At 45.2% G+C, this 25574-nt stretch overlaps 1 long non-coding RNA gene across 1 annotated transcript in view; it reads left to right on the top strand.

Annotated features, from left to right (window-relative positions):
• Positions 1-763: 763 nt before the first annotated feature.
• LOC309653474 overlaps positions 764-25574 on the top strand; it is a 373024-nt gene continuing 348213 nt past the window's right edge. Inside the window, exons 1-2 of the long non-coding RNA XR_014259209.1 lie at positions 764-780; positions 21070-21244. This is a non-coding gene — a long non-coding RNA (uncharacterized lncRNA). The remainder of the gene's footprint in view (positions 781-21069; positions 21245-25574) is intronic.

Below are 25574 nucleotides of genomic sequence, written 5' to 3'. Positions count from 1 at the left end.
TTGTGATGAAAGGGGCCATGGAGCATTGAGATGACAGGCGTCATGAGGCATGGTGATGACAGTGGTCATGGAGCATTGTGATGAAAGAGATTATGGAGCAATATGATAATAGGGGCCATGGAGCATTGTGATGACAGGTGTATTGGAGCATTGTGATGAAAGTAGTCATGGATCATTGTGATGACATGTGTCCTGGAACATTGTGATGACACGGTTCATCAAGTATTGTGATGACAAGGGTCATAGCGAACTGTGATGACAGGTGTCATGGGGCAATGTGATGACCTTGATCATCTAGGAATTGTGATGAAAGGTATCATGGAGCACTGTGATGACTGGGGGCATGAAGCATTGTTATGAAACTTGTCCTGGATTATTGTGATGACAGTAGTCATGGAGAATTGTGATGACAGGGATTATGCAGCATTGTGTTGACAAGGGTGTGGATTATTGTGATGACAATGGTCATGGAGCCATGTGATGAAAGTTTTCATGGAACGTCGTGATGAAAAGTGCCTGGGAGCATTGTGACGAAAAAGGCCATGGAGCATTGTGATGACAAGTTTCATGGACCATTGTAATGAAAGGTTTCATTGTGCACTGTGATGACAAGGGGGATGGAGTATTGTGATGAAACTGGTCCTGGAGCATTGTGATAACAAAAGCCATGGAGCATTTTTATGACAGGCATCATGGAGCATTGTGAAGAAAGGGGCCATGGGGAATTGTAATGACAATAGAGAAATGTCATGAAAATGGTCAGCGAGCATAGTGATTAAAGTGGTCATTGAGAATTGTCATGAAAAGCGACATAGAGCATTGTGATGACAAAGGTCATGGAGAAATGTGAAGACCAGGGTCATGTAGCATTGTGATGACGCGGTCATGGAGCATTGTGATGACAAGAATTCTGGAGCATTGTGATGACAAGGGCCATGGAGCATTGTGATGCCACGGTCATGGAACATTGAGATGACAAGAATTGTGGAGCATTGTGAGGAAAATGCATGGAGCATTGTGATTATAGGGGACATGGAGCATTGTGATGATATGGGCCGGGAACACTGTGATGACAGGTGTTATGGAGCCATGTGATGACAAGTGTCATGGAGCATTGTGATGAAAGGGGCCTTGGAGAATTGTGATGACAGGCGTCATGAGGCATTGAGATGTCAGTGGTCATGGAGCATTATGATGAAAGGTGTTATGGAGCACTGTGATTACAGGGGCCATGGAGCATTTTGAATACAAAGGCCTTGGAGCATTGAGATGACAGTGGTCATGGAGCATTGTGATGAAAATGGTAATGGATCATTGTGATGACAAGTGTCCTGGGACCCTCTGATGACATGGTTCATGGAGCATTGTGATGACAATGGTCATGGCGAATTGTGATGACAATGTCATGGGGCATTGTGATGGCAGTGGTCATCTAGAAATGTGATTAAAGTTATTATGGAGCACAGTAATGAGAGGGCCCATGGAGCATTGTGATGACAAGTGTCATGGAGCATGGTGATGAAACGGACATGGAGCATTATAATGACAAGAGTTCTGGAGCCTTGTGATGACAAGGGCATGGAGCTTTGTGATGACAGGTGTCATGGAGCATTGAGATGAAGCGGGTCATGGACCATTACGATGACAGGGGTCATGGAGAATTGTGATGACAGTGGCCATGGGGAATCTGGATGAAAGGCGTACTGGAGCTTTGTGAGGAAATGTTTCATGGAGCATTGTGATCACAAGGGCCATGGAGCATTGTGATGACAGGGGTCATGGGGCATTGTGAATACAAGGGACATGGAGCCTTGTGATGACAAGGGACATGGATCATTGTAAAAACAGGTATCATTGGGCATTGTGATGACAGGGGCATAGAGCATTTTTATGTAAGTTGCCATGGAGAATTGTCATGAAAGGGATCATGTGGATTTGTAATGACAAGGGCCATGGAGCATTGTGATGAAACAAATCTTGGAGTATTTTGATGAAAGTTGTCATGGAGCATTGCGATGAAAAGCACCAAGGAACATTGTGATGACAAGGGCCATCGAGCGCTGTGATGACAAGTGTCATGGAGCATTGTGATGACAGGAGTCATGGTGCATCGTGATGACAAATGCCATGGAGAATTGTGATGAGAGGTAGCATTGGGCATTGTAATGAAAGGGGTCATGGAGTACTGGGATTACAGGGGCCATGGAGCATTGTGATAACAAGTGACATGGAGAAGAGTGATGACAGGTGACATAGAGCATTGTGATTTCAAGTGCCATTTAGCATTTTGATGACAGGGGTCATCAGGCATTGTGTTGACAGGGGTCACAGAGCATTGTGATGACAAAGGCCATAGAGCATTGTGAAGACAAGATTCATGGAGCATTGTGATGACAAAGGCCATAGAGCATTGTGAAGACAAGATTCATGGAGCATTGTGATGACACGGGGCATGAAGCATGGTGATGACAACATACCTGGAGCATTGTGATGACATGGGCATGGAGCATTGTGATTACAGGAGACATGGAACATTGTGATGACATTGGCAGGGATCATTTTGATTACAGGGTTCGTGGAGCATTGTGATGACAAGTGGCATGAAATATTGTGCTGACACAGATCATGGAGCAACGCGATTATTGGGAGCATTGTGAATACAAAGGCCATGGAACATTGAGGTAAGAGAGTTCATGGAGCATTGTGATGACAAGGGTCCTGGAACCTAGTGATGACACGGTTCATACAGCATTGAGATGACAAGGGCCAAGGCGAATTGTGATGACATCTCTCATGGGGCATTGTGATGACAGTGGTCATCTAGATTGTGATGAAAGGTATCATGGAGCACTGTGATGACAGGGGCCATGGAACATTGTGATGACAAAGGCCATGGAGCATTGTGATGACAAGTGTCATGGGGCATTTTGATGACATTGGCATGGAGCATTATGATGACAAGAGTTCTGGAGCATTTTGATGATAAGGGCATGGAGCATTGTGATGACAGGGCCCATGGAGCATTGTCATGAAAAGGGCTAGGAACATTGTGATGACTGTGTTCATGGAGCTTTGTGACGAAAGGGGCCATGGAGCATTGAGATGACAGGCGTCATGAGGCATGGTGATGACAGTGGTCATGGAGCATTGTGATGAAAGAGATCATGGAGCAATATGATAACAGGGGACATGGAGCATTGTAATGCCAGGTGTATTGGAGCATTGTGATGAAAGTAGTCATGGATGATTGTGTTGACATATGTCCTGGAACACTGTGATGACACGGTTCATCGAGTATTGTGATGACAAGGGCCATGGAGTATTGTGATTAAAGGGGTCATAGGGCATTGTGATGAGTGAGGTCATGGAGCATTGAGATGAAACGGGTCATGGAGCACTGTGGTTACAGGGGCCATGGAGCATTGTGATGACAAAGGCCATGAAGCATTGTGATGACAGGTGTCATTAAGCATTGAGAGGAAATGGTCATGGACAATTACGATGACAGGGGTCATGGAGAATTGTGATGACAGTGGCCATTGGGAATTTGGATGAAAGGCGTACTGGAGCATTGTGAGGAAATGTTTCAGAGAGCATTGTGATGACAAGTGCCATGGAGCATCGTAATGACAAGGGTCATGTGGCATTGTGCTGAAAGCGGTCATGGAGCATTGCGATGAAATTTGCTATGGAGCATTGTGATGACAACGGCCATGGAGCATTCTGAATAGAAGGGACGTGAAGCCTTGTGATGACAAGGGTCATGGATCATTGTAAAAACAGGTATTATTGGGCATTGTGATGACAGGGGCATGGAGCTTTTTTATGTAAGTTGCCATGGAAAATTGTGATGAAAGGGGTCATGTGGATTTGTAATGACAAGGGCCATGGAGCATTGTGATGAAACAAATCTTGGAGTATTTTGATGAAAGTTGTCATGGAGCATTGCAATGAAAAGCACCAAGGAACATTGTGATGACAAGGGGCATCGAGCATTGTGATGACAAGTGTCATGGAGCATTGTGATGACAGGTGTCATGGAGCATCGTGATGACAAATGCCATGGAGAATTGTGATGAGAGGTGGCTTTGGGCATTGTGATGAAAGGGGTCATGGAGTACTGTGATTACATGGACCATGGAGCATTGTGATAACAAGTGACATGGAGAATAGTGATGACAGGCGTCATAGAGCACTGTGATGACAAGTGCCATTTAGCATTTTGATGACAGAGGTCATCAGGCATTGTTTTGACAGGGATCACGTAGCATTGTGATGACAAAGGCCAGAGAGCATTGTGATGACAGCGATCATAGAGCATTGTGATGACTTTGGCCATGGAGCATTGTGAAGACAAGATTCATGGAGCATTGTGATGACACGGGCATAAAGCATGGTGATGACAACAGACCTGGAGCATTGTGATGACAAGGGCATGGAGCATTGTGAGTACAGGAGACATGGAGCATTGTGATGACATTGGCAGGGATCATTGTGATTACAGGGATCATGGAGCATTGTGATGACAAGTGTCATGCAATATTGTGCTGACACAGATCATGGAACATTTTGATGAGAGTGGCCTTGGAGCACAGTGATGAGAGACGTCATGGGGCATTATGGTGAGAGTGGTCAAGGTGCATTGTGATGAAAGTGTTCATGAAGCAACGCGATTATCGGGACAATAGAGCATTGTGAATACAAAGGCCATGGAGCATTGAGATAACAGAATTCATGGAGCATTGTGATGAAAGTGGTCATGGATCACTGTGATGACAAGTGTCCTGGAACCTAGTGATGACACGTTTCCTACAGCATTGAGATGACAAGGACCAAGGCGAATTATGATGACACCTGTCATGGGGCATTGTGATGACATTGGTCATCTTGCATTGTGATGACAGTGGTCATGTAGAATTTTGATTAAAGGTATCATGGAGCACTGTGATGACAAAGGCCAAGGAACATTTTGATGACAAGTGTCATTGAGCAATGGGATGACACGGGAATGGAGTATTATGATGACAAGTGTTCTGGAGCATTGTGATGACAAGGGCATGGAGCATTGTGATTATAGGGGCCATGGAGCATTGTGATGACAAGGGTGATGGATCATTGTAAAAACAGGTATCATTGGGCATTGTGATGACAGGGGCAGGGAGCATTGGGATGAAACCAATCTGGGAGTATTTTGATGAAAGTTGTCATGGAGCAGTGTGAAGGAAGGCAACAAGGAACATTGTGATGACAAGGGCCATCGGGCTTTGTAATGACAAGGGTCATGGAGCATTGTGAAGACAGGTGTCATGGAGCATCGTGATGAGAAATGCCAAGGAGAATTGTGATGAGTGGTGGCATTGGACATTGTGATGACAGGGGTCATGGAGCATTGTGATGACATGTGCCATGGAGCATTGTGAAGACAAGATTCATGGAGCATTTTGATGACACGGGCATGAAGCATGGTGATGACCACAGACCGGGAGCAATTTGATGACAAGGGCATGGAGCATTGTGGTTACAGGAGACATGGAGCATTGTGATGACATTGGCAGGGATCATTGTGATTACAGGGCTCATGGAGCATTGTGATGACAAGTGTCATGCAATATTGTGCTGACACAGATCATGGAGCATTTTGATGAGAGTGGCCTTGGAGCACCGTGATGAGAGACGTCATGGGGCATTATGGTGAGAGTGGTCAAGGAGCATTGTGATGTAATAATTCATGGAGCAACGCGATTATCGGGACAATGGAGCATTGTGATGACAAAGGCCATGGAGCTTTGAGATGACAAGGGTCACGGGGCATTTTGATGACATTGGCATGGAGCATTATGATGAGAAGAATTCTGGAGCATTTTGATGACAACTTTCATGGAACGTTGTGATGACAGGGGTCATGGAGCATTGTTTTGAAAGGGAACATGGAGCAGTGTGATTACAGGGTCCATGGAGCATTGTGAATACATAGGCCATGGAACAATGTGATGACAGGGGTCATGTAGCAATGTGATGACAGGGTCATGGAGCATTGGGATTACAGGGATTATGGGGCACTGTGATGACAGGGGGCATGGAGCATTGTGAAGAAAATTGTCCTGGAGCAATGTGATGACAGCAGTCACAGAGAATTGCGATGAAAAGTATCATGCACCATTGTGATGACAACGGTCATAGATCATTTTGATGACAGGGGTCATGGAGCATTGTGTTGACACGGGTATGGAGCATTGTAATGAGAGGATATCTGGAACATTGTGATGAAAAGGGGATGGAGCATTTTGATGACAGGGTCCAAGGAGCATTGTGCTGACAATGGCATGGAGCATTGTGAGGAAAAGGGTAATGGAGCACTGTGAGGAAAGGAGTCATGGATCATTTTGATGACAGGGGTCATGGAGCATTGGGATGACAAGGGTCATGGAGCATTGTGATGACACGGTCAAGGAACATTGTGATGACAAGAATTCTGGAGCATTTTGATGAAAGGGCATGCAGCATTGTGATTAAAGGTGACAAGGAGCATTGTGATGATATGGGCAGAGATCATTGTGATGACAGGGATCATGGAGCACTGTGATGAAAAGTGTAATGGAACATTGTGCTGACATCGATCATGGAGCTTTTTGGTAAGAGAGGCCATGGAGATTTGTGGAGGCAGGCATCATGGGGCATTGTGATGAGAGCGGTCTTGGAGCATTTTGATAAAAGGGGTCATGGAGCACTGTGATTACAGGGGCCATGGAGCATTGTGAATACAAAGGCAATGGAGGATTGAGATGACAGGGTTCATGGAGCATTGTGATGAAAGTGATCATGGATCATTGTGATGACAAGTGTGCTGGAACCTTGTGATGACACGGTTCATGGAGCATTGTGATGACAAGGACCATGGCGAATTGTGATGACATCTATCATGGGGCATTGTGATGACAGTGGTCATCTAGAATTGTGATGAAAGGTATCATGGAGCACTGTGATGAGAGGGGCCATGGAACATTGTGATGACAAAGGCCATGGAGCATTGTGATGACAGGCATCATGGAGCATTGTGAAGAAAGGGCCCATGGGGAATTGTAATGACAATAGAGAAATGTGACGAAAATGGTCAGCGAGCATAGTGATTAAAGTGGTCAGTGAGAATTGTGATGAAAAGCGACATAGAGCACTGTGATGACAAAGGTCATGAAGAACTGTGGTGACCAGGGTCATGTAACATTGTGATGCCACGGTCATGGAACATTGTGATGACAAGAATTCTGGAGAATTGTGATGACAAGGGCCATGGAGCATTGTGATGCCATGGTAATGGAACATTGTGATGACAAGAATTCTGGAGCATTGTGAGGAAAAAGGCATGGAGCATTGTGATTATAGGGGACATGGAGCGTGATGATGACATGGGCAGGGAACACTGTGATGACAGGTGTTATGGAGCAATGTGATGACAAGTGTCATGGAGCATTGTGATGAGAAGTGCCTTGGAGAATTGTGATGACAGGTGTCATGGGCCATTGAGATGGCAGTGGTCATGGAGCATTATGATTAAAGTTGTTACGGAGCACTGTGATTACAGGGGCCATGGAGCATTGTGAATACAAAGGTCATGGAGCATTGAGATGACAGTGGTCATGGAGCATTGTGATGAAAGTGGTAATGGATCATTGTGATGACAAGTGTCCTGGGACCCTGTGAGGACATGGTTCAAGGAGCATTGTGATGACAATGGTCATGGCGAATTGTGATGACAATGTCATGGGGCATTGTGATGGCAGTGGTCATCTAGAAATGTGATTAAAGTTATTATGGAGCACAGTAATGAGAGGGGCATGGAACATTGTGATGATAAGTGTCATGGAGCATGGTGAAGAAACGGACATGGAGCATTATAATGACAAGTGTTCTGGAGCTTTGTGATGACATGGGCATGGAGCATTGTGATTACAGGGGCCATGGAGCAGTGTGATGACAAAGGCTTGGAGCACTGTGATGACAAGTGCCATAGAACATTGTGATTACAGGGTTCATGGGGTATTGTGATGAGTGAGGTCATGGAGCATTGAGATGAAACGGGTAATCGAGCCCTGTGATTACAGGGCCCATGGAGCATTGTGATGACAAAGGCCATGGAGCATTGTGGTGACATGTGTCATGGGGCATTTTGATGACATTGTCAAGGAGCATTATGATGACAAGTGTTCTGGAGCATTTTGATGACAAGGGCATGGAGCATTGTGATGACAGGGGCCATGGAACATTGTGATGACAAAGGCCACGGAGCATTGTGATGACAAGTGTCATGGGGTATTTTGATGACATTGGCATGGAGCATTCTGATGACAAGAGTTCTGGAGCATTTTGATGACAAGGGCATGGAGCATTGTGATGAGAGGGCCCATGGAGCATTGTGATGAAAAGGGCAGGGAATATTGTGATGACAGGGTTCATGGAGAATTGTGATGAAAGGGGCCATGGAGCGTTGAGATGACAGGCGTCATGAGGCATGGTGATGACAGTGGTCATGGAGCCTTGTGATGAAAGAGATCAGGGAGCAATATGATAACAGGGGTCATGGAGCATGGTGATGACAGGTGTATTGGAGCATTGTGATGAAAGTAGTCATGGATCATTGTGATGACATGTGTCCTGGAACACTGTGATGACACGGTTCATTGAGTATTGTGATGATAAGGGTCATAGCGAATTGTGATGACAAGGCCCATGGAGCATTGTGATTACAGTGGTCATGGGGCATTGTGATGAGTGAGGTCATGGAGCGTTGAGATGAAACGAGTCATGGAGCACTGTGATTACAGGGGCCATGGAGAATTGTGATGACAACGGCCATGGAGCATTGCGATGACAGGTGTCATGGAGCATTGAGATGAAACGGGTCATGGACCATTACGATGACAGGGGTCATGGAGAATTGTGATGATGGTAGCAATGGGGAATTTGGATGAAAGTCGTACTGAAGCATTGTGAGGAATGTTTCATAGAGCATCGATATGACAAGGGCCATGGAGCATCGTGATGACAGGGATCATGGTGCATTGTGGTGAAATCGGTCATGGAACATTGCGATGAAAAGTCCTACGGAGCATTGTGATTACAAGGGCCATGGAGCATTGTGAATACAAGGGACACGGAGCCTTGTGATGACGAGGTTCATGGATCATTGTAAAAAGAGGTATCATTGGGCATTGTGATGACAGGTTCATGGAGCATTTTTATGTAAGTTGCCATGGAGAATTGTGATGAAAGGGATCATATGGATTTGTAATGAAAAGGGCTATGGAGCATTGTGAGGAAACAAATCTTGGAGAATTTTGATGAAAGTAGTCATGGAGCATTGCGATGAAAAGCACCAAGGAACATTGTGATGACAAGGGCCGTCGAGCATTGTGATGACAAGTGTCATGGAGAATTTTGATGAGAGATGGCATTGGGCATTGTGAAGAAAGGGGTCATGGAGTACTGTGATTACAGGGGCCATGGAGCATTGAGATAACAAGTGACATGGAGCATAGTGATGACAGGCGTCATAGAGCATTGTGACGACAATTGCCGTTTAGCATTTTGATGACAGGGGTCATCAGGCATTGTGTTGACAGGGGTCACGGAGCATTGTGATGAAAAAGGCCATAGAGCATTGTGATGACAGGGGTCATGGAGCATTGTGAGGACATGTGCCATGGAGCATTGTGAAGAGAAGTTTCATGGAGCATTTTGATGACACGGGCATGAAGCATGGTGATGACAACAGACCTGGAGCATTGTGATGACAAGGGCATGGAGCATTGTGATTACAGGTGACATGGAGCATTGTGATGACATTGTCAGGGATCATTGTGGTTACAGGGAACATGGAGCATTGTGATGACAAGTGTCATGCAATATTGTGCTGACACAGATCATGGAGCATTTTGATGAGAGTGGCCTTGGAGCGCAGTGATGAGAGACGTCATGGGGCATTAGGGAGACAGTGGTCAAGGAGCATTGTGATGAAAGTGTTCATGGAGCAACGCGATTATCGGGACAATGGAGCATTGTGAATACAAAGGCCATTGAGCATTGAGATAACAGAGTTCATGGAGCATTGTGATGAAAGTGGTCATGGATCACTGTGATGACAAGGGTCCTGGAACCTAGTGATGACACGGTTCATACAGCATTGAGATGACAAGGGCCAAGGTGAATTTTGATGACACGTGCCATGGGGCATTGAGATGACCTTGGTCATCTTGCATTGTGATGACAGTGGTCATGTAGAATTTTGATTAAAGTTATCATGGAGCACTGGGATGACAATGGTCAAGGAACATTTGGATGACAAGTGTCATTGAGCAATGGGATTACACGGGAATGGAGTATTATGATGACAAGTGTTCTGGAGCATTGTGATGACAAGGGAATGGAGCATTGTGATTACAGGGGCCATGGAGCATTGTGATGACAACAGCTTGGAGCATTGTGATGACAGGGGTCATTGAGAATTGTGATTACAAAGACCATGAGGCATTGTGATGACAGGGGCCTTGGAGCATTGTGATTACAATGGTCATCAAGCATTGTGATGAGAGGGGTCATAGAGCATTGTGATGAGAAAGACCATGGAGCATGGTGATGACAGAGGCCATGGACCATTGTGATGACAAGGCCAAGTACCATTGTGATTACAAGGGTCATGGACCATTGTGATGAGAAGAGCAGGGAACCTTGTGGTGACCGGGGTCTTGGAGCATTTTGATGACAACTTTCATGGAACATTGTGATGACAGGGGTCATGAAGCATTGTGTTGAAAGGGAACATGGAGTAGTGTGATTACAGGGTCCATGGAGCATTGTGAATACATAGGCCATGGAACAATGTGATGACAGTGGTCATGTAGCATTGTGATGACAGGGTCATGGAGCATTGTGATGACAGGTTTTATGGGGCACTGTGATGACAGGGGGCATGGAGCATTGTGAATACAAAGGCTATGGATCATTGAGATGACAGGGTTCATGGAGCATTGTGATGAAAGTGATCATGGATCATTGTGATGATATGTGTACTGGAAGCTTGGGATGACACGGTTCATGAAATATGTGATGAGAAGGACCATGGTGAATTGTGATGACATCTGTCATGGGGCATTGTGATGACAGTGGTCATCTAGAATTGTGATGTAATGTATCATGGGACACTGTTATGACAGGGGCCATGGAACATTGTGATGACAAAGGTCATGGAGCATTGTGATGACATGTGTCATGGGGCATTTTGATGACATTGGCATGGAGCATTATGATGACAAGAGCTCTGGAGCATTTTGATGACAAGGCATGGAGCATTGTGATGACAGGGCCAATGGAGCATTGTGATGAAAGGAGCCTTGGAGAGTTGAGATGACAGGTGTAATGAGGCATGGTGATGGCAGTGGTCATGGAGCCTTGTAATGAAAGAGATCAGGGAGCAATATGATAACAGGTTCCATGGAGCATTGTGATGACAGGTGTATTGGAGCATTGTAATGAAAGTAGTCATGGATCATTGTGATGACATGTGTCCTGGAACACTGTGATGACACAGTTCATCGAATTTTGTGATGATAAGTGTCATAGCGAATTGTGATGACAAGGGCCATGGAGCATTGTTATCACATGGGTCATGGGGCATTATGATGAGTGAGGGCATGGAGCATTGAGATGAAACGGGTCATTGAGCACTGTGATTACAGGGGCCATGGAGCATTGTGATGACAAAGGCCATGGAGCATTGAGATGACAGTGGTCATGGAGCATTGTGATGAAAGTGGTAATGGATCATTGTGATGACAAGTGTCCTGGGACCCTGTGATGACATGGTTCATGGAGCATTGTGATGACAATGGTCATGGAGAACTCTGATGACCAGGGTCATATAGCATTGTGAGGACATGGTCATGGATCATTGTGATGACAAAAATTCTGGATCATTGTGATGACAAGGGCCATGGGGCATTGTGATGCCACGGTCATGGAACATTGTGATGACAAGAATTCTGGAGCATTGTGAGGAAAAAGCCATGGAGCATTGTGATTATAGAGGACATGGAGCATTGTGATGACATGTGCAGGGAACACTGTGATGACAGGTGTTACGGAACAATGTGATGACAAGTGTCATGGAGCATTGTGATGAGAGGGGCCTTGGAGAATTGTGATGACAGGCGTCATGGGGCATTGAGATGGCAGTGGTCATGGAGCATTATGATGAAAGGTGGTATGGAGCACTGTGATTACAGGGGCCATGGAGCATTGTGAATACAAAGGCCATGGAGCATTGAGATGACAGTGGTCATGGAGCATTGTGATGAAAGTGGTAATGGATCATTGTGATGACAAGTGTCCTGGGACCCTGTGAAGACATGCTTCATGGAGCATTGTGATGACAATGGTCATGGCGAATTGTGATGACAATATCATGCGGCATTGTGATGGCAGTGGTCATCTAGAAATGTGATTAAAGTTATTATGGAGCACAGTAATGAGAGGGGCCATGGAGCATTGTGATGACAAGTGTCATGGAACACGGTGAGGAAACGGACATGGAGCATTATAATGACAAGTGTTCTGGAGCCTCGTGATGACGAGGGATGGAGCATTGTGATTACAGGGGCCATGGAGCAGTGTGATGAAAAAGGCCTGGAGCAATGTGATGACAAGGGACATGGAGCATTGTGATTACAGGGGTCATGAGGCATTGTGATGAGTGAGGTCATGGAGCATTGAGATGAAAGGGGTCATGGAGCACTGTGATTACAGGGGCCATGGAGAATTGTAATGACAGGTATCATGGAGCATTGAGATGACAAAGGCCATGGAGCATTGTAATGACAGGTATCATGGAGCATTGAGATGAAACGTGTCATGGACCATTACAACGACAGGGGTCACGGAGAATTGTGATGACAGTGGCTATGGGGAACTTGGATGAAATGCGTAGTGAAGCATTGTGAGGAAATGTTTCATGGAGCATTGTGATGAGAAGGGCCAAGGAGCATCGTGATGACAGGGGTCATGGGGCATTGTGCTGAAAGCAGTCATGGAGCATTGCAGTGAAAAGTGCTATGGAGCATTGTGATGACAAGGGCCATGGAGCATTGAGAATACAAGGGACATGGAGCCTTGTGATGACAAGGGTCATGGATCATTGTAAAAATAGGTGTCATTGGGAATTGTGATGACAGGGGCATGGATCTTTTTTATGTAAGTTGCCATGGAGAATTGTGATGAAAGGGATCATGTGGATTTATAATGAAAAGGGCCATGGAGCATTGTGATGAAACAAATCTTGGAGTATTTTGATGAAAGTTATCATGGAGCATTGCGATGAAAAGCACCAAGGAACATTGTGATGACAAGGGCCATCGAGCATTGTGATGACAAGTGTCATGGAGCATTGTGATGACAGGTGTCATGGAGCATCGTGATGACAAATGCCATGGAGAATTGTGATGAGAGGTGGCATTGAGCATTGTGATGAAAGGGGTCAAGGAGTACTGTGATTACAGGGGTCATGGAGCATTGTGATAAGAAGTGACATGGAGAATAGTGATGACAGGCGTCATAGAGCATTGTGATGACAAGTGCCATTTAGCATTTTGATGACAGGGTTCATCAGACATTGTGTTGACAGCGGTCACGGAGCATTGTGGTGACAAAGGCCATAGAGCATTGTGATGACAGGGGTCATGGAGCACTGTGATGACAGGGGCCATGGAGCATTGTGAAGACAAGATTCATGGAGCATTGTGATGACATGGGCATAAAGCATGTTGATGACAACAGACCTGGAGCATTGTGATGACAAGGGCATGGAGCATTGTGATTACAGGAGACATGGAGCATTGTGATGACATTGGCAGGTATCATTGTGATTACAGGGATCATGGAGCATTGTGATGACAAGTGTCAAGCAATATTGTGCTGACACAGATCATGGAGCATTTTGATGCGAGTGGCCTTGGAGCTCGTGATGAGAGACGTCATGGGGCATTAGGGTGACAGTGGTCAAGGAGCATTGTGATGAAAGTGTTCATGGAGCAACGCGATTATCGGGACAATGGAGCATTGTGAATACAAAGGCCATGGAGCATTGAGATAACAGAGTTCATGGAGCATTGTGATGAAAGTGGTCATGGATCACTGTGATGACAAGTGTCCTGGAACCTAGTGATGACACGGTTCCTACAGCTTTGAGATGACAAGCGACAAGGCGAATTGTGATGACACGTGTCATGGGGCATTGTGATGAAATTGGTCATCTTGCATTGTGATGACAATGGTCATGTAGAATTTTGATTAAAGTTATCATGGAGCACTGTGATGACAAAGGAAAAGGAACATTCTGAAGACAAGTATCATTGAGCAATGGGATGACATGGGAATGGAGTATTATGATGACAAGTGTTCTGGAGCATTGTGATGACACGGGCATGGAACATTGTAATGATAGGATATCTGGAGCATTGTGATGAAAAGGGGATGGAGCATTTTGATGAGAGGGTCCAAGGAGCATTGTGCTGACAATGCCATGGAGCATTGTGTTGAAAAGGGTACTGGAGCACTGTGAGGAATGGAATCATGGATTAATATGATGACAGGGGTCATGGAGCTTTGTGATGACAAGGGTCATAGAGCATTGTGATGACACGGTCAAGGAACATTGCAATGACAAGAATTCTGGAGCATTGTGATGAAAGCGAATGAAGCATTGTGATAAAAGGTGACAAGGAGCATTGTGATGATATGGGCAGAGAACTTTGTGATGACAGTGGTCACGGAGCATTGTGATGAAAAGTGTCATGGAACATTGTGCTGACAGGGATCATGGAGCTTTTTTGTAAGAGAGGCCTTGGAGATTTGTGATGGCAGGCGCCATGGGGCATTGTGATGACAGCGGTCTTGGAAAATTGTGATGAAAGGGTTCATGGAGCACTGTGATGACAGGGGCCATGGAGCATTGTGCATACCAAGGCTATAGAGCATTGATATGACAGGTTTCATGGAGCATTGTGATGAAAGTGATCATGGAGCATTGTGATGACAAGTGTCCGGGAACCTTGTGATGACATGTTTCATGGAGCATTGTGATGACAAGGAGCATGGCGAATTGTGATGACATTTGTCATGGGGCATTGTGATGAAAGTGGTCATCTAAAATTGTGATGAATGGTATCATAGAGCACTGTGACGACAGGGGACATAGAACATTGTGATGACAAAGGCCATGGAGCATTGTGATGAAAAGTGTCATGGGGCATTTTGATGACATTGGAATGGAGCATTATGATGACAAGAGTTCTTGAGCATTTTGATGACAAGGGCATGGAGCATTGTGATGGCAGGAGCCATGGAACATTGTGATGACAAAGGCCATGGAGCATTGTGATGACAAGTGTCATGGGGCATTTTGATGACATTGGCATGAAGCATTATGATGACAAGAGTTCTGGAGAATTTTGTTGACAAGGGCCTGGAGTATTGTGATGACAGGGCCCATGGATCATTGTGATGAAAAGGGCAGGGAACATTGTGATGACTGTGTTCATGAAGCATTGTGATGAAAGGGGCCATGGAGCATTGAGATGACAAGCGTCATGAGGCATGGTGATGACAGTGTTCATGGAGAATTGTGATGAAAGAGATAATGGAGCAATGCGATTATTGGGACAATGGAGCATTGTGAATACCAAGGCCGTGGAGCATTGAGATAACAGAGTTCATGGAGCATTGTGATAAAAGTGGTCATGGATCACTGTGATGACAAGTGTCCTGGAACCTAGTGATGACACGGTTCATACAGCATTGAGATGACAAGGGCCAAGGCGAATTGTGATGACACATCTCATGGGGCATTGTGATGAGATTGGTCACCTTGCATTGCGATGACAGTGGTCATGTAGAATTTTGATTAAAGGTATCATGGAGCACTGTGATAACAAAGGCCAAGGAACATTTTGACGGCAAGTGTCATTGAGCAATGGCATGACACGGGAATGGAGTATTAAAATGACAAGTGTTCTGGAGCATTGTGATGACAAGGGCATGGAGCATTGTGATGACAAGGGCAGGGAACCTTGTGGTAACCGGGGTCATGGAACATTTTGATGACAACTTTCATGGAACGTGGTGATGACAGGGGTCATCGAGCATTGTGTTGAAAGGGAACATGGAGCAGTGTGATTACAGGGTCCATGGAGCATTGTGAATACACAGGCCATGGAACAATGTGATGACAGGGGTCATGTAGCATTGTGATGACAGGGTCAAGGAGCATTGTGATGACAGGTGTTATGGGGCACTGTGATGACAGGGGGCATGGAGCATTGTGATGAAAATTGTCCTGAGCATTGTGATGACAGCGGTCGTGGAGCTTTGTGATGACACTTTCAAGGAACATAGGGATGACAAGAATTCTGGAGCATTGTGTTGAAAGGGCATGGAGCATTGTGATTAAAGGTGACAAGGAGCTTTGGGATGATATGGGCATAGAACAATGTAACGACAAATGTCATGGAGCATTGTGATGAAAAGTGTCATGGAACATTGTGCTGCCTGGCATCACGGAGCCTTTTGGTAACAGAGGCCTTGTAGATTTGTGATGGCAGGCGTCATGGGGCATTGTGATGACAGCAGTCTTGGAGCATTGTGATGAAAGGGGTCATGGAGCACTGTGATTACAGGGGCCATGGAGCATTGTGAATACAAAGGCCATGGAGCATTGAGATGACACTGGTCATGGAGCATTGTGATGAAAGTGGTAATGGATCATTGTGATGACAAGTGTCCTGGGACCCTCTGATGACATCGTTCATGGAGCATTGTGATGACAATGGTCATGGCGAATTGTGATGACAATGTCATGGGGCATTGTGATGGCAGTGGTCATCTAGAAATGTGATTAAAGTTATTATGGAGCACAGTAATGAGAGGGGCCATGGAGCATTGTGATGACAAGTGTCATGGAACATGGTGATGAAACGGACATGGAGCCTTATAATGAGAAGAGTTCTGTAGCCTTGTGAAAACAAGGGCATGGAGCACTGTGATTACAGGGGCAATGGAGCAGTGTGATGACAAAGGCTTGGAGAACTGTGATGACAAGTGCCATGGAGCATTGTGATTACAGTGGTCATGGGGCATTGTGATGAGTGAGGTCATATAGCATTGAGATGAAACGGGTCATGGAGCACTGTGATTACAAGGGCCATGGAGCATTGTGATGACAAAGGCCATGGGGCATTGTGATGAAAGGTGTCATGGAGCATTGAAATGAAACGGGTCATGGACCATTACGATGACAGTGGTCATGGAGAATTGTGATGACAGTGCCATGGGGAATTTGGATGAAAGGTGTACTGGAGCATTGTGAGGAAATATTTCATGGAGCATTGTGATGACAAGGGCCGTGGAACATTGTGATGACAGGAGCATGGAGCATTTTTATGTAAGTGGCCATGGAGAATTGTAATGAAAGGTATCATGTGGATTGGTAACTACAAGGGCCATGGAGCATTGTGATGAAAGAAATCTTGGAGTATTTTGATAAAAGTTGTCATGGCGCAGTGCGATGAAATGCACCAAGGAACATTGTGATGACAAGGGCCATCGAGCATTGTGATTACAAGTGTCATGGAGCATTGTGATGACAGGTGTAATGGAGCATCGTGATGACAAATGCCATGGAGAACTGTGATGAGAGGTGGCATTGGGCATTGTGCTGAAAGGGGTCAAGGAGTACTGGGATTACAGGGGCCTTGGAACATTGTGATAACAAGTGACATGGAGAATATTGATGACAGGCGTCATAGAGCATTGTGATGACAAGTGCCATTTAGCATTTTGATGACAGGGTTCATCAGACATTGTGTTGACAAGGGTCACGGAGCATTGTGATGACAAAGGCCATAGAGCATTGTGATGACAGGGGTCATGGAGCATTGTGATGACATTGGAAGGGATCATTGTGATTACAGGGATCATGGAGCATTGTGATGACAAGTGTTATGCAATATTGTGCTGACACAGACCATGGAGCAACGTGATTATCGGGACAATGGAGCATTTTGAATACAAAGGCCATGTAACATTGAGATAAGAGATTTCACGGAGCATTGTGATGACAAGGGTCCTGGAAACCTAGTGCTGACACGGTTCATACAGCATTGAGATGAAAAGGGCCAAGGCAAATTGTGATGACAAGTGTCATGGGGCATTGTACTGAAAGCGGTCATGGAGCATTGCGATGAAAAGCGCTATGGAGCATTGTGATGAAAAGGGCCATGGAGCATTGAGATGAAAGAAATCTTGGAGTATTTTGATGAAAGTTGTCATGGAGCATAACGATGAAAAGCACCAAGGAACATTCTGATGATAAGGGCCATCGCGCATTGTGATGACAAGTGTCATGGAGCATTGTGATGACAGGTGTCATGGAGCATCGTGATGACAAATGCCATGGAGAATTTTGATGAGAGATGGCATTGGGCATTGTGAAGAAAGGGGTCATGGAGTACTGGAATTACAGGGAGCATGGAGCATTGTGATACCAAGTGACATGGAGAATAGTGATGACAGGCGTCATAGAGCATTGTGATGACAAGTGCCATTTAGCATTTTGATGACAGGGGTCATCAGGCATTGTGTTGACGGGGTCACGGAGCATTGTGATGACAAAGGCCATAGAGTATTGTGATGACAGGTGTCATGGAGCACGGTGATGACATAGGCCATGGAGCATTGTGAAGACAATATTCATAGAGCATTGTGATGACCCGGGCATGAAGCATGGTGATGACAACAGACCTGGAGCATTGTGATGACAAGGGCATGGAGCATTGTGATTGCAGGAGACATGGAGCATTGTAATGACATTGGCAGGGATCATTGTGATTACAGGGATCATGGAGCACTGTGATGACAAGTGTCATGCAATACTTTACTGACAGAGATCATGGAGGATTTTGATGAGAGTGGCCTTGGAGCACAGTGATGAGAGAAGTCATGGGGCATTATGGTGACAGTGGTCAAGGAGCATTGTGATGAAAGTGATCATGTATCTCTGTGATGACAAGTGTCATGGAACCTTGTGATGACACTGTTCGTGGAGCACTGTGATGACAAGGACCATGGAGAATTGTGATGACATCTGTCATGGGACATTGTGATGACAGTGGTCATCTAGAATTTTGATGAAAGGTATCATGGAGCACTGTGATGACAGGGGCCATGGAACATTGTGATGACAAAGGACATGGAGCATTGTGATGACAAGTGTCATGGGGCATTTTGATGACATTGGCATGGAGCATTATGATGCCAAGAGTTCTGGAGCATTTTGATGACAAGGGCATGGAGCATTGTGATGTCAGGGCCCATGGAGCACTGTGATGAAAAGAGTAGGGAACATTATGATGACTGGGTTCATGGAGCAATTTGATGAAAGTGGCCATTGAGCATTGAGATGACAGGCGTCATGAGGCATGGTGATGACAGTGGTCATGGAGAATTGTGATGAAAGGGATCATGGAGCAATATGATAACAGTGGCCACAGAGCATTGTGATGACAGTCGTATTGGAGCATTGTTATGAAAGTAGTCATGGATGATTGTGATGACATATGTCCTGGAACACTGTGATGACACGGTTTATCGAGTATGGTGATGACATGGGTCATAGCGAATTCTGATGACAGGTGTCATGGTGCATTGTGATGACATGGATCATATAAGAATTGTGATGAAAGGTATCATGGAGGACTGTGATGACTGGGGGCATGAAGCATTGTTATGAAAATTGTCCTGGATTTTTGTGATGACAGCAGTCATGGAGAATTGTGATGACAGGGATTATGCAGCATTGTGTTGACAAGGGTATGGACTATTGTGATGACAATGGTCATGGAGCAATGTGATGAAAGTTTTCATGGTTCATCGTGATGAAAAGTGCCTGGGAGCAATGTGACGATAAAGGCCATGGTGCATTGTGATGACAAGTGTCATGGAACATTGTAATGAAAGGTTTCATTGTGCACTGTGTTGACAAGGGGGATGGAGTATTGTGATGAAACTGGTCCTGGAGCATTGTGATAACAAAAGCCATGGAGCATTGTGATGACAGGCATCATGGAGCATTGTGAAGAAAGGGGCCATGGGGAATTGTAATGACCATAGAGAAATGTGATGAAAACTGTCAGCGAAACTAGTGATTTAAGTGGTCATTGAGAATTGTGCGGAAAAGCGACATAGAGCATTGTGATGACAAAGGTCATGGAGACCTGTGATGATCAGGCTCATGTAACATTGTGATGACACGGTCATGGACCGTTGTGATGACAAGAATTCTGGAGCATTGTGATGACAAGGTCCATGGAGCATTGTGATGCCACGGTCGTATTGGAGCATTGTTATGAAAGTAGTCATGGATCATTGTGATGACATGTGTCCTGGAACACTGTGATGACACGGTTCATCAAGTATTGTGATAACAAGGGTCATAGCGAACTGTGAGGACAGGTGTCATGGGGCAATGTGATGACCTTGATCATCTAGGAATTGTGATGAAAGGTATCATGGAGCACTGTGATGACTGGGGGCATGAAGCATTGTTATGAAACTTGTCCTGGATTATTGTGATGACAGCAGTCATGGAGAATTGTGATGACAGGGATTATGCAGCATTGTGTTGACAAGGGTATGGACTATTGTGATGACAATGGTCATGGAGCCATGTGATGAAAGTTTTCATGGAACGTCGTGATGAAAAGTGCCTGGGAGCATTGTGACGATAAAGGCCATGGAGCATTGTGATGACAAGTGTCATGGAACATTGTAATGAAAGGTTTCATTGTGCACTGTGATGACAAGGGGGATGGAGTATTGTGATGAAACTGGTCCTGGAGCATTGTGATAACAAAAGCCATGGAGCATTTTTATGACAGGCATCATGGAGCATTGTGAAGAAAGGGGCCGTGGGGAATTGTAATGACAATAGAGAAATGTCATGAAAATGGTCAGCGAGCATAGTGATTAAAGTGGTCATTGAGAATTGTGATGAAAAGCGACATAGAGCATTGTGATGACAAAGGTCATGGAGAACTGTGATGATCAGGCTCATGTAACATTGTGATGACACGGTCATGGACCGTTGTAATGACAAGAATTCTGGAGCATTGTGATGACAAGGTCCATGGAGCATTATGATGCCACGGTCGTATTGGAGCATTGTTATGAAAGTAGTCATGGATCAGTGTGATGACATGTGTCCTGGAACACTGTGATGACACGGTTCATTGAGTATTGTGATGACAAGGGTCATAGCGAATTGTGATGACAGGTGTCATGGGGCATTGTGATGACATTGATCATCTAGGAATTGTGATGAAAGGTATCATGGAGCACTGTGATGACTGGGGGCATGAAGCATTGTTATGAAAATTTTCCTGGATTATTGTGATGACAGCAGTCATGGAGAATTGTGATGACAGGGATTATGCAGCATTGTGTTGACAAGGGTATGGACTATTGTGATGACAATGGTCATGGAGCAATGTGATGAAAGTTTCCATGGTTGATCTTGATGAAAAGTGCCTGGGAGCATTGTGACGATAAAGGCCATGGAGCATTGTGATGACAAGTGTCATGGAACATTGTAATGAAAGGTTTCATTGTGCACTGTGATGACAAGGGGGATGGAGTATTGTGATGAAACTGGTCCTGGAGCATTGTGATAACAAAAGCCATGGAGCATTTTTATGACAGGCATCATGGAGCATTGTGAAGAAAGGGGCCGTGGGGAATTGTAATGACAATAGAGAAATGTCATGAAAATGGTCAGCGAGCATAGTGATTAAAGTGGTCATTGAGAATTGTCATGAAAAGCGACATAGAGCATTGTGATGACAAGTGCCATTTAGCATTTTGATGACAGGGGTCATCAGGCATTGTGTTGACAGGGGTCACGGAGCATTGTGATGACAAAGGCCATAGAGCATTGTGAAGACAAGATTCATGGAGCATTGTGATGACACGGGGCATGAAGCATGGTGATGACAACATACCTGGAGCATTGTGATGACATGGGCATGGAGCATTGTGATTACAGGAGACATGGAACATTGTGATGACATTGGCAGGGATCATTTTGATTACAGGGATCATGGAGGATTGTGATGACAAGTGTCATGAAATATTGTGCTGACACAGATCATGGAGCAACGCGATTAGCGGGACAATGGAGCATTGTGAATACAAAGGCCATGGAACATTGAGATAAGAGAGTTCATGGAGCATTGTGATGACAAGGGTCGTGGAACCTAGTGATGACACGGTTCATACAGCATTGAGATGACAAGGGCCAAGGCGAATTGTGATGACACGTGTCATGGGGCATTGTGATGAGATTGGTCATCTTGCATTGTGATGACAGTGGTCATGTAGAATTTTGATTAAAGGTATCATGGAGCACTGTGATGAAAAAGGCCAAGGAACATTTTGATGACAAGTGTCATTGTGCAGTGGGATGACATGGGAATGGATCATTGTGATGACAAGTTTCCTGGGACCCTGTGATGACACGGTTCATGGAGCATTGTGATGACAATGGTCATGGCGAATTGTGTTGACAATGTCATGGGGCATTGTGATGGCAGTGGTCATCTAGAAATGGGATTAGAGTTATTATAGAGCACAGTAATGAGAGGGGCCATGGAGCATTGTGATGACAAGTGTAATGGAGCATGGTGATGAAACGGACATGGAGCATCATAATGACAAGAGTTCTGGAGCCTGGTGATGACAAGGGCATGGAGCATTGTGATTACATGGGCCATGGAGCAGTGTGATGAAAAAGGCTTGGAGCACTGTGATTACAGGGGCCATGGAGCATTGTGATTACAGGGGTCATGGGGCATTGTGATGAGTGAAGTCATGGAGCACTGAGATGAAACAGGTCATGGAGCACTGTGATTACAGGGGCCATGGAGAATTGTGATGACAAAGGCCATGGAGCATTGTGATGACAGGTGTCATGGAGAATTGAGATGAAACGGGTCATGGACCCTTACGATGACAAGGGTCATGGAGAATTGTGATGACAGTGGCCATGGGGAATTTGGATGAAAGGCGTAGTGGAGCATTGTGAGGAAATTTTTCATGGAGCATTGTGATGACAACGGCCAAGGAGCATTGTGATGACAGGTGTCATGGGGCATTGTTTTGAAAGCGGTCGTGGAGCATTGCGATGAAAAGCGCTATGGAGCATTGTGATGACAAGGGCCATGGAGCATTGTGATGACAAGTGCCATGGAGCATTGTGAATACAAGGGACATGGATCCTTGTGATGACAAGGGTCATGTATCTTTGTAAAAACAGGTATCATTGGGCATTGTGATGACAGGGGCATGGAGCTTTTTTATGTAAGTTGCCATGGAGAATTGTGATGAAAGGGATCATGTGGATTTGTAATGACAAGGGTCATGGAGCATTGTGACGAAACAAATCTTGGAGTATTTTGATGAAAGTTGCCATGGAGCATTGCGGTAAAAGCACCAAGGAACATAGTGATGAAAAGGGCCATCGACCATTGTGAGGACAGGTGTCATGGAGCATCGTGATGACAAATGCCCTGAAGAATTGTGATGAGAGGTGGCATTGGGCATTGTGATGAAAGGGGTCATGGAGTACTGGGATTACAGGGGCCATGGAGCATTGTGATAACAAGTGACATGGAGAATAGTGATGACAGGCGTCATAGAGCATTGTGATGACAAGTGCCATTTAGCATTTTGATGACAGGGGTCATCAGGCATTGTGTTGACAGGGGTCACGGAGCATTGTGATGACATGGGCAATGGAGCATTGTGGAGACAAAATTCATGGAGCATTGTGATGACACAGGCATGAAGCATGTTGATGACAACAGACTTGGAGCATTGTGATGACAAGGGCAGGGAGTATTGTGATTACAGGAGACATGGAGCATTGTGATGACATTAGCACGGATCATTGTGATTACAGGGATCATGGAGCATTGTGATGACAAGAGTCATGAAATATTGTGCTGACACAGATCATGGAGCAATGCAATTATCAGGACAATGGAGCATTGTGAATACAAAGGCCATGGAATATTGAGATAAGAGAGTTCATAGAGCATTGTGATGACAAGGGTCCTGGAACCTAGTGATGACACGGTTCATACAGCATTGAGATGACAAGGGCCAAGGCGAATTGTGATGACACGTGTCATGGGGCATTGTGATGACATCGGTCATCTTGCATTGTGATGACATGGTCATGTAGAATTTTGATTAAAGGTATCATGGAGCACTGTGATGACAAAGGCCAAGGAACATTTTGATGACAAGTGTCATTGTGCAATGGGATGACACGTGAATGGAGCATTATGATGACAAGTGTTCTGGAGCATTGTGATGACAAGGGCATGGAGCATTGTGATTACAGGGGCCATGGAGAATTGTGATGACAAAGACCATGAGACACTGTGATGACAGGGGGCATGGAACATTGTGATGAAAATTGTCCTGGAGCATTGTGATGACAAGGGCATGGAGCATTGTGATTACAGGGTCCATGGAGCATTGTGATGACAACGGCATGGAGCATTGTGATGACAGGGGTCATTGAGCATTGTGATTACAAAGACCATGAGGCATTGTGAGGACAGGGGCCTTGGAGCATTGTGATGACAATGATCATCAAGCATTGTGATGACAGGGGTCATAGAGCATTGTGATGAGAAAGACCATGGAGCATGGTGATGACAGGGGCCATGGAACATTGTGATGACAAGGCCATGTACCATTGTGATTACAAGGGTCATGGACCATTGTGAGGACAAAGGCAGGGAACCTTGTGGTGACCGGGATCATGGAGAATTTTGATTACAACTTTCATGGAACATTGTGATGACAGGGGTCATGAAGCATTGTGTTGAAAGGGAACATGTAGTAGTGTGATTACAGGGTACATGGAGCATTGTGAATACATAGGCCATGGAACATTGTGATGACAGGGGTCATGTAGCATTGTGATTACAGGGTTTATGGGGCACTGTGATGACAGGGGGCATGGAGCATTCTGAATACAAAGGCTATGGAGCATTGAGATGAGAGGGTTCATGGAGCATTGTGAATAAAAAGGCTATGGAGCATTGAGATGGCAGGGTTCATGGGGCATTGTGATGACAGTGGTCATCTAGAATTGTGATGAAATATATCATGCGGCACTGTGATGACACGGGCCATGGAACATTGTGATGACAAAGGCCATGGAGCATTGTGATGACATGTGTCATGGGGTATTTTGTTGACATTGGCATGGAGCATTATGATGACAAGAGCTCTGGAGCATTTTGATGACAAAGGCATGGAGCATTGTGATGACAGGGCCCATGGAGCATTGTGATGAATGGGGCCTTGGAGAATTGGATGACAGGCGTTATGAGGCATGGTAATGACAGTGGTCATGGAGCCTTGTAATGAAAGAGATCAGGGAGCAATATGATAACAGGGGCCAT

Source organism: Balaenoptera physalus, assembly GCF_965194825.1.
Source record: "Balaenoptera physalus genome assembly, contig: HAP1_SCAFFOLD_137, whole genome shotgun sequence".
Taxonomy (NCBI): domain Eukaryota; kingdom Metazoa; phylum Chordata; class Mammalia; order Artiodactyla; family Balaenopteridae; genus Balaenoptera; species Balaenoptera physalus.
Note: the sequence above shows the minus strand (reverse complement) of the source record. Positions and strands in the feature narration are given on the sequence as shown.